The sequence below is a fragment of the Apaloderma vittatum genome, unplaced genomic scaffold (genome assembly GCF_000703405.1).
Source record: "Apaloderma vittatum isolate BGI_N311 unplaced genomic scaffold, ASM70340v1 scaffold105, whole genome shotgun sequence".
Taxonomy (NCBI): Eukaryota; Metazoa; Chordata; class Aves; order Trogoniformes; family Trogonidae; genus Apaloderma; species Apaloderma vittatum.
Genome location: NW_009717443.1, coordinates 35,852 through 45,542, shown reverse-complemented (window position 1 = coordinate 45,542; position 9,691 = coordinate 35,852).

The following is a 9,691-nucleotide window of genomic DNA, read 5'->3' as shown; positions in this document are numbered from 1 at the left end:
GAGAAGAAAGAGACACTGCCATCTGCCTCTTGCACACATCCACTCTATCCTTTCACAATGTTGCTTGTTCTTTTAATTGTTGTTCTCTGTAAACAAGATAGGCTCCAGTATTACATTTAAAGATTTCGTGTTTACATTACAAAGTGTCAATTTTTGAAGATCTTTTCCCATTTAATATCTAAACATGCGTCTTATGTGCTGAATAACTCACTGACCCTTTGTAATTTCTTCTCTTTGTCCTACTGACAGTCTGCCCAAACAGCCTGTGCTTCAAGAAACCATAAATCTTCTCATAATTTCCTTCTATATGTGCTTTGCTGTATTTCAGATGTAAATTGGTGGCATATGAGACTGATCTGTCTTGAATTGCTATTTCTAGTTCCTCCAGACACTGGGAGCTGTCTCATAATTTGTGTTCTTACACGTAGTTATTGTCCAGTACTTGAAAGAATGACCTCTCTGTGAACAAAAGAGATTTGTTTCATTGTTACAGGATCTCTTTCTGCTGTGGAGCTAGCAGGAGACTTACATCATTACGTTGTGAAATTTATATAAACTCAGGGTATGCCCATCATAGACAAGGATAGATCTCTCACCTTACAAACAATCCTTGTTGGATGGATGCCACTTAGGGCCACAAGGATGATCCAAGGACTGGAGCACCTCTGCTATGAGGACAGGCTATGGGAGCTGGGATTGTTCAGTCTTGAAATGAGAAGACTTCGGGGCAACCTGGTAGCTGCCTTCCAATACCTGAAGGGAACCTACAGGATGGCTGGGGAAGGACTTTTTACAAGAGTGTCCAAGGATAGGACAAGGGGAAATGGGTTTAAGTTGAAGGAGGAAAGATTTAGATTGGACCTTAGGAAGAAATTCTTCAGTACGAGGGTGGCAAGACTTTGGAATAAATTGCCCAGAGATGTTGTGACTGCCCCCTCCCTGGAGGTGTTCAAGGCCAAGCTGGACAGAGCCATGAGTAGCCTGATCTAGTTGAGAGGTGTCCCTGCCCATGACAGGGAGGTTGGATTAGGTGATCTCTAAGGTCCCTTCCAGCCTATGCCATTCTATGATTTTAGACTCTACCTGTTTTCCGTACTTTTTTTATTGGAAGCTGTGAATCGAAGCTTTTAATCTTAATTTCGTGATTCCCTATTTGCATATATCCAAGGATATAAATGGTTGTTACCTATAAGAAAGAGCATTCATCCACCCTACACTCAACAGAAATTTATGAGACTATGATTATTTTCCATGGCTTCTTGCACTCTGTCTTTGCCTCATGCTTTGGTCTTGGCAGACTGAGAGTTTTTCTTGCCTGCCCATTTGGATCCCAAACCTGTACAGAGAAGAAATATGTTGCTATCTGATGGACCACCATGCACTCAGGGTACAGATCTGCCAGCAAAGATGCAGCTTTGCTTTTCCCTAATTTTTCCCTGCTGAAATCAGGTGCTGAATGAAACTCCAAAGGCCAGCATGAGCCCAAGAGCTCTCCGGACAGCGGGAGATTGGATTCTGCACAAAAGAGAAAAGCTCCATCAGCCACTTTTAATCTGTGTAGCTCAGTGCCACTGTAGTGCGTTTCTGCAGAGTGCCTGGGGGTGTATTATACCATGGTGTTGTGTTTGGGAATAAGGTCCAAAGCAGGGTGTAAGCTCACGTGTTTCAGGAGGGAAACTCGGCAAGGTGTAAGCTTTGACTTGGAGATCATGTGGCTGAAGGATGCTGAGGTTCTTGGGACCCTGGGTGCAACTGGTCCTCTGCCAGACACTAATGCCCTGCCCTACACTGCTGAGCACTCCCTCCCCACCAGCAGCTCAGCACTCTGAGATCAGGACATGTTCCCATGTCTGAGCTGTCACCAGACAATGACCGTGAGGGACAAGTTAGTTTGAAGCTTAAACAGGTATCAGTGACTTTGCTGGATCAAAGTTCACAGGGGAATTGCCTCCAAAGTTTAATGTATTTAGCTACTCTGTTCATTTTATATTACCTAATGTAAAATTTTGCAAGAAAAAAAATGAATTTCAAAAAGGGTTAATTTTTAAAGTGATTTGGTCTCTTTCTAGTTCAGTACAACCGAAATTAGCTACTGATTTTGCTGCTTATTGCAATTACAGATAATCCTATTTTTCTATTAACCACTAAATTTGCAAAGTTACCTAGAAATTGTATCCCTCTGATGAAGAAAGATTCCACATGATTTCACATTAGGTCAATCAAAACTGTTTAAATTTTGAATGTAAGTGGCTCATGAAAAAATCTACATAAGCTGCAAATCAAAAAGTTTTTTGTTTTGTCTTTATTAAACTCGTGAACAAAATTTGACCAAATTCTTTCTTTATGACTTTAATCAATGTCTGTGTGGTTTATAACCAATAATTTTCTGTTCTTTCTGGTGTCTACTTCCTGGAAAGTTATTAAATCTCTGGTAACAGCTATGATTACTAGGGAAAACTAAAATATTTTTGATGCTCTGTTTCCTATTACGTAGGAGAAATTGTTACATTTGTACTAGAAGTGAGACTGTGTCGTATCTTCTCTTTCTTCCCTTGAGGCCCTGGCATTTATACACAGTCTGGACAGGGTCATTCTCTTGTCCTTTAGCTGAGAAGTTCTTTAAGTTCCCAACTTAGGAGCACGATTTTCTCATGCTCTGTGCTAAGTGTCTGACCAGCATTCATTCCCCTGAGAAGCAGGTAAGAAAAAGAAGCAGTTTAACTTGAAATAATGGAGCAAGCCTACAAAATAATTCATAGATGCTGAATAGTCTTGTTACAGGGCAGAGAAACACCTGCAGTAGCACTGGAAATAGAGGCTTCCTATAGGAGCTTATAACTGGGATAGACTCAGAGCCTAAACATGTTTCTCTGCAAATATTCCTGATACAGATTATTGCTCAGAAAGTCTGCGAATGGGAGCTGCTGGTCCAGAAGGAGGAAATTTTTCTTCCATTTCTGTTTCTTGCATCTTGTAACAGCTGTTGAATTATTATCAGTCATAAAAAAATATTTGAAAAATCAAACTAAGGTTTGGGTAATAATAGTTTTTCTTCCATTTCTAGCTGTTAATGTCTTTCTGAAGAAAACACATTAACTTATACTGGACTTAAACTAGCCAGTAGAAATATGTTTGATTTAGTTCCAAAATGATGCTCTTCTCTTTTTTCCCCACTGTTTTCTTTGTTACATCTGTATCTTATTTACAAATGTCTAGTGATTCACCACTTCCATATTAATTAAGGTGATTCATAATTAATTCAGGTGATAAAGTGTATATCTTTTGCTATCTGAAAGTGCAGTCTCAGAATGGGCTTGAGTCTGTCTCTGCCTCTTATCATCCTCTGAATAATTTAAAAATCGTAATAGCATTTGTAATTAACTGCCTTTTCAAATTACATTAAAACCAAACTAAAATAGATTTTACAAGTAAAAATTAAGTTAAAGAGAGAAGTCAGGCTGTTCAACTCTTACAATATTTGGTACTTAGAACTTGTCCTCTTTTAGAAGTTCTGCTGATGTTTTAATGGAGACAACTGAAGTTCTCATTGTACATTACTTGCTTTTCAGGGCAGATTTGGTGACCATGTGTGAAGCTAATTGTTGTCGATATTCTTTTCTTTTCTTTGTTTGTATGGATGTCCTCCCAAATGTTCCTTCCAACAGTGCTTTCTTGACACTGGCCACCTCCAGCATAGCAGGAGAAATGTACTAGGAGCAAAGAAATCAACAAACTAAAAACAGTAACATAATTTATATTTCGTGCTTTGTGAGTCTCTTGTGGAGCCAGCACATGACCAGTTTGTACATAAAAGGAGAAAATATGTGGAAAACCCCAATACACTGAATGTTCTGCTGTGTTTCTCAGAATGCACCACAACCCCTGCAAGCTATTAACTCCAATTTTCCAGGTGACCTGAGACAGGTTCTAAGTGGTTTCCCCAAGGCAAGGTAACAAAATCTATGGTAGAACTCAGTGTAGTGAGAGGATCAGAGGTTACTTTTGCATTGAGTTCCTTTCCAGACTAGTAGATTTGCCCATCAGAATGACTATGAGAAACAGCATTGCTGTGTTCATGCCTCTGAAACACCTCACAGGTCAAATCCCTTTCCTGACGTTTCTTGAGGGCCAGGCACCTTGAATATCCATCTCCTAGGCTCCCCTAAAACTGAAAGTTCGAATAACCAGCTCTGAGGCTTTCTTTTTTTTCCAGCTCTGTCCCTATGGAAGCAGACCAGAGGTGGATGAGATGTTGGGAGGGGAAGCAGCCAGGAGAATTGACCCAAACTGACTAAAGGGATATCCCATACTGTAGAATGTCATGCCCCATGATAAAGATGAGGTTGAGTTTTTGGTTTCCAGGATGGCTGTTGCTCAGGCATTGGTCTGCTTGTGGGGCGGGAGGAGTGACCAATTCTTCGTCAGTTGGTTTCCCCTGTCACCTTTTAAATTGACTTTATCTCAATCTGCAAGTTTTTTTTGCTTTTGCTCTTCATTTTCTCTCTACCATTCTGCTGGGGTTGTGGGGAGAAGGAAGCGAGCAGCTCTGTGGAGATTTAGATGCTGGCTGAGGTCAACCCATCATGGTGCATCACCACCATAGAAATTGGTTGTGGTACTGTGAAATTTACCTCTGTGTCTCTACAGTTGCTCAAGCAAATGCCACCCCAGATTAATATGTCAGGCTACATATGGATCCTCATTCAGACCTTCACTGAAACTATTCTTCTCACTGCAGTCTTATTCATCGAGTGAGTTTGGTTAGAGCAGATTTACAGCTTGCAGATCTCTGCATCTTTTACGAGCCCATTCATGCTCATTGACTTCCTAGGTCTGAAAATATTCATGTGCCTTTTCAGGAGATTATTTGAGATCATATCAATGATCTTGAAGTAGCAAAAGGGACTTGCCTACAGTGTATATTGGTGCATCTCATAACTTATTTTCTATATCCTGGACAGGGGTTATTACAGTATTTGGGTTTGTCTTTCAAACAAGTATTTGATGAGGCACAACTTGGTGATGGGGCTATCTAAGTTTTATCCCCATGCTGGATCTTGTGACCTCAAACTGCATTCTTGCACTTGTGCCACCTTCTTGAAAGGGATTTCAAGTTTATTGACATTCCTACACAGTCCATAAGCTCTGTAAGGTCTTACCCATATTTTTTGTTCTGATGAGACCCGTCATATGAATAATACTAACCTATGGCCAGCAGATAGTTTACTTAAGCACATCCCTTTTCTTTAAGCTATTGGTTGTTCTGTTTTTTGGGGAGGAGAGGTTTGGTTTGGGGTTTTTTTGTGGGTTTTTTTAATGTATTTTTTTAGATGTCCATTCCTCTACTTCATCTGCTTTTATTAAGTCATGACAAAATCCGTCTGGCTAGCTGGCCTGTCATCAGCCTGCTAAGATCTATCTGATATCCCTCAGCAGCTTTATACAGTTGTTATAAAAGATTACAAGCAAGGATTTTATTTTATGTTCTTTTCTGAATACTAACTTTAAACTGAGAGCTCAAAAAACTCACCATGTTTATGCAAATATGTGCAATAATTGCAGGTTTAAAAAGAAATAATTTGACAAATACAAATAATTCTTGGTAGCAGCACTTTTTATTACAGAAGATTTGAGAGCAACACCACTGGTCTCGGAGTCTTCAGTGCTAGTACTTTAGCCTCTTCTCCATCTGTGCAACCAGTAATAGCTGAAGTATCATGAACCTCAATAAGTGTGTGTGTATGTCACAGAATCCCTAGGGAGTTGGAATGGACCTCTAGAGATCATCTAGTCCAACCCCTCTGCTAAAGCAGGATTGCCTAGAACACATCACACAGGACCACAAACAGGTGGGTTTTGAAAGTCTCCAGAGATGGAGACTCCACAACCTCTCTGGGCAGCCTGTGCCAGTGCTCCGTCACCCTCACAATAAACAAGTTTTTCCTCATATTTACATGGGATTTCCTGTGTTGTAGCTTTTGTCCATTGCCCCTTGTCCTGTCACTGGACACGACAAAAGAGTCTGGCTCCATCCCCCCTGCACTCACCCTTTAGATATTAATAGACATTGATAATGTCTCTTCTCAGTCTTCTCCTCTCCAGGCTAAATAGTCCTCACTTGCCCAACCTTTCCTCACGAGAAAGATGCTCCAATCCCCCAGTCATCTTCGTTGCCCTTTGCTGGACTCTCTCCAGTAGTTCCCTGTCTCTCTTGAACTGGGGATTCCAGGACTGGACACAGTATTCCAGGTGTGGCCTCACCAGGGCAGAATAGAGCACTTCCCATGGCATGTTGATAAGCCATGTACATGAGGGAAGATCTCCTCTCAGGAGTTATTTTCCTGCCCAGAGGAGTCCATCTCAATGACTTCTTAGAAATCTCGGAGCCATGCAGGCATGTTCTTTTGACACAAAAGCATAAAAAAGCAAGTTATGATATCAAATATTGTGATATTTTCCTCTTACTCAAAAATTGTGGCAACAGCTGATACTGAAATAAAACTAAAATGTCTCTCAGGAAAAATATTTTATAGACCTATGTGCAAAAGTGGCAATAAATGGGAACTTGAATCTTCTGAAGTAGCACACATCATTATGCCTTAGATAGTAACAAAATATACCAAATGACTCTTTCCTCCTTGTTTAGCTCTATACATCAAATCATCAGTAAAAGCACTTGTATGGTAAACTTCACAAATTCAAGTGATTATTCAAAAATTAAAGCTGCAGTATGATTATCTTGCTCAACATTTTATTAGATTAGCAACAAAAATCCATTGCAAATTAATTTCCATAGTGGCATGCATCAAAGAATTACAAAATGCTTCTTTTGAACAAAAATTGTTCTTCATTTGTAGAAGGACTACATTTATCACCAGTACATTTCTCTGAACAATTTCACAATTGTATTAATGAACAAATTTATGAAGCACATGCAGTGACAGAATAAGATGAGATGTGAATTTGTATTTCCAGGTTTCAGCTCCCAAATGACGTGATTTTTGAGTCCCAATCACTTTGGTTTAACCAATTCACTGGTGTTTGCTGTATCATTGTATCCCAGTAGTAGAGAAATTATCAGGAGGAAACAATCTCTTATTGAAAAGAACAAAACAAAGAAACAATTCTGTCTGAAGAAGAGATAACAAAATACTGAAACATCGTTTTGAAATTTCACTGCAATTTGTAACAACTAAGACAACTGTACATAGTAGTATTCATACAATAGTGGAGAAATGAGTAATCATATATGGCATTGTGGAAAGAACAATTTAGCTTTGCACATTCTTGAAATAATATTTTTTCCATGCTGACAATGTTTAGATCTTGGTTGGTTTTTTTAGAACAGCTTTCTGAAAAACAGCCAAGAAATATTTGTCTACTTCCAGAGACCAAGTAACTGATCTGAATGTTCACTGTGTAGCAGGGGAGATACAGTAGCAGCTCCTGAATTAGGATCAATCATTTGGCTGGTTGTATGGGATAACTGATTTTGAAGGGAAGCTAGTGAGAGCTTTATTGTTTGACTTGTGTGGTTCGCCTCCACAGGAGCATCATAAACCCCTTCACAATACATTGGAGCTCCTTAGGTGTATCCTTAAGTCTGACCTCAAAGAGGTCATGCACTAATTTGAGCCAAAGTGTGTTTTAAAGTACACCTAACCTTTCTCAGCTGTACAATTTACCACCACTGGAGCTTCCAACATCACAGAATATCACACGGGAAGCAGTGCAGCTCCAAAAGCCAGATACTACAGCAGCATCTCTTCTGTTACATGCAGGAGTGGTTCCAAATAAAAATGCAATAAGAATGCAATCTCTCACATCAAAGCCATTAAATGAAGATATAGGCATGGATTTCAATGTAGCTACCAATCAAACAATTCTTTCAAACTAATATTGCAAAGGAATTTGTTATCCACAAAATAAGTATATAAATAGTTATATTACTACAGTATGTAGTTGACATACAGTCAGTTTCACTTCTAGCAAAAAGAGTTTACTATATTAATAAACTTATTATCACACATTTGTTTAAATAAATACATGCCCGCTTATCAAATCTACAACATCAAGGCACAGTGAAAAGGGTTTGTTGCTGTTATAAACGGAAGGACAAACACAGAAATAGATGTAAAACCACACTAGCAAGATACCTAGCAAGGTTTCAGAGTGTTAGCTGTAGGAATCAGTTCAAAATGAGCGTGGATTTAACGAAGAACATCTATAAACACATAGTTATGGCCCATTACTAGTTAAAATCACAACTTGAATCTGTGATTTTAGATACTGCATTTGTGTACACAATTTTGCATGTATAATCATTTCTGTTTGCACAAACAAATATCTGCATGAAATAATTCTCTTTCATTTGTTATTCCAAGTGATGGTGCATACAAAATCACATAGATTTTACATAGATTTTAGCCCTTGATGAAAGCTTACTATTGAATGTGGGCTTAAATACCTCACCTGAGCATCTGAAAAAAAAAAAAAGAACTATGGAGACAGGCTGAGAAAGCAGGAAGTTACTTTTTGAGCAAAAAGGCAAATAAAGCAGAGAATTTACTTCTCATATTCTTAGTCTGTAAGAATTGTAGTAAGGTCTGCATTCTGAAAATGGTCAAGACAAAAGGCATGAGTTTGTGTTTTTGTTACTGCAGAAACACTTATCTCAGTTCTCAGCCCAACCAGCTGTGCTCCTAACGTTATAACCAGGTTTCCACTGCAGGCGTTCGCTTTGCCCACTGCTTGTTCTGGAGGTCTGCTCGTTTTTTAAGTAAGAAAAGGACCTCGTTCTGGCTCCTCTTTGGAAAGTCTGGGAAGTAAGTCACGGCCTGAAAGCACTAGTTTTGCTGGCATGTGCTGGCTCCAATGGCAGCCTCCTCTGCACCCTCTCCCTCCAGTATCAACCCAGGGATCTTCTTCAATCAACTGTGAGTGTTGCTGGCTGACTGCACCCCAAGGCTTTGGTTAGTCAGATACAGGAGCTTGCTTTTACTTTGAATATGCTTTTTGACTAAGTAAGTGTACATGCCTGTGTAAGACTTCCTAGATAATTTCATTTTACTGTGATGGTTGCTTTTGAGGAAACGTTACACAAATTGTGGTACCTCTCCTTGACCTCCACTTCCGCTGGCAAAATAGCTTTAAGCAAGTGTGAGCAGAAAAATGCCATAGAATTCTGTAATTTCACATCACAGAATCATAGAATCATAGAATATTTTGGGTTGGAAAAGACCTTTAGGATCATCAAGTCCAACCATTAACCTAACAATGCCAGGTCCACCCTAAACCATGTCCCTAAGCACCACACCTACATGTCTTGAACACCTCCAGGGATGGAGACTCAACTGCTTTCCTGGGAAGCTTGTTCTGGTGCTTGAAAACCCTTTTGGTAAGGAAATTTTTCCTATTGTCCAATCTAAAGCACCCCTGGTGCAACTTGAGGCCATTTCCTCTTATAACAATTTGAGGTAAAATTCTCAAGAAGCAGGATACCCCTGTGGTCTTGCCCCCTCTGCTTGCCAAAATGAAAAGGCAAGTGCTGATGGAAATAAAAGATAGAAAGAGCTTTCTGGAGGGAGTTTATCATGTCTGTACTACTGGTTAAAAACCTCCTGGTGTTGGTCCCTTCCATGCTCTGCCATCATTCTGCTGAGCCAGAAAGTGCCTGGGGAGCTAAAGCAAG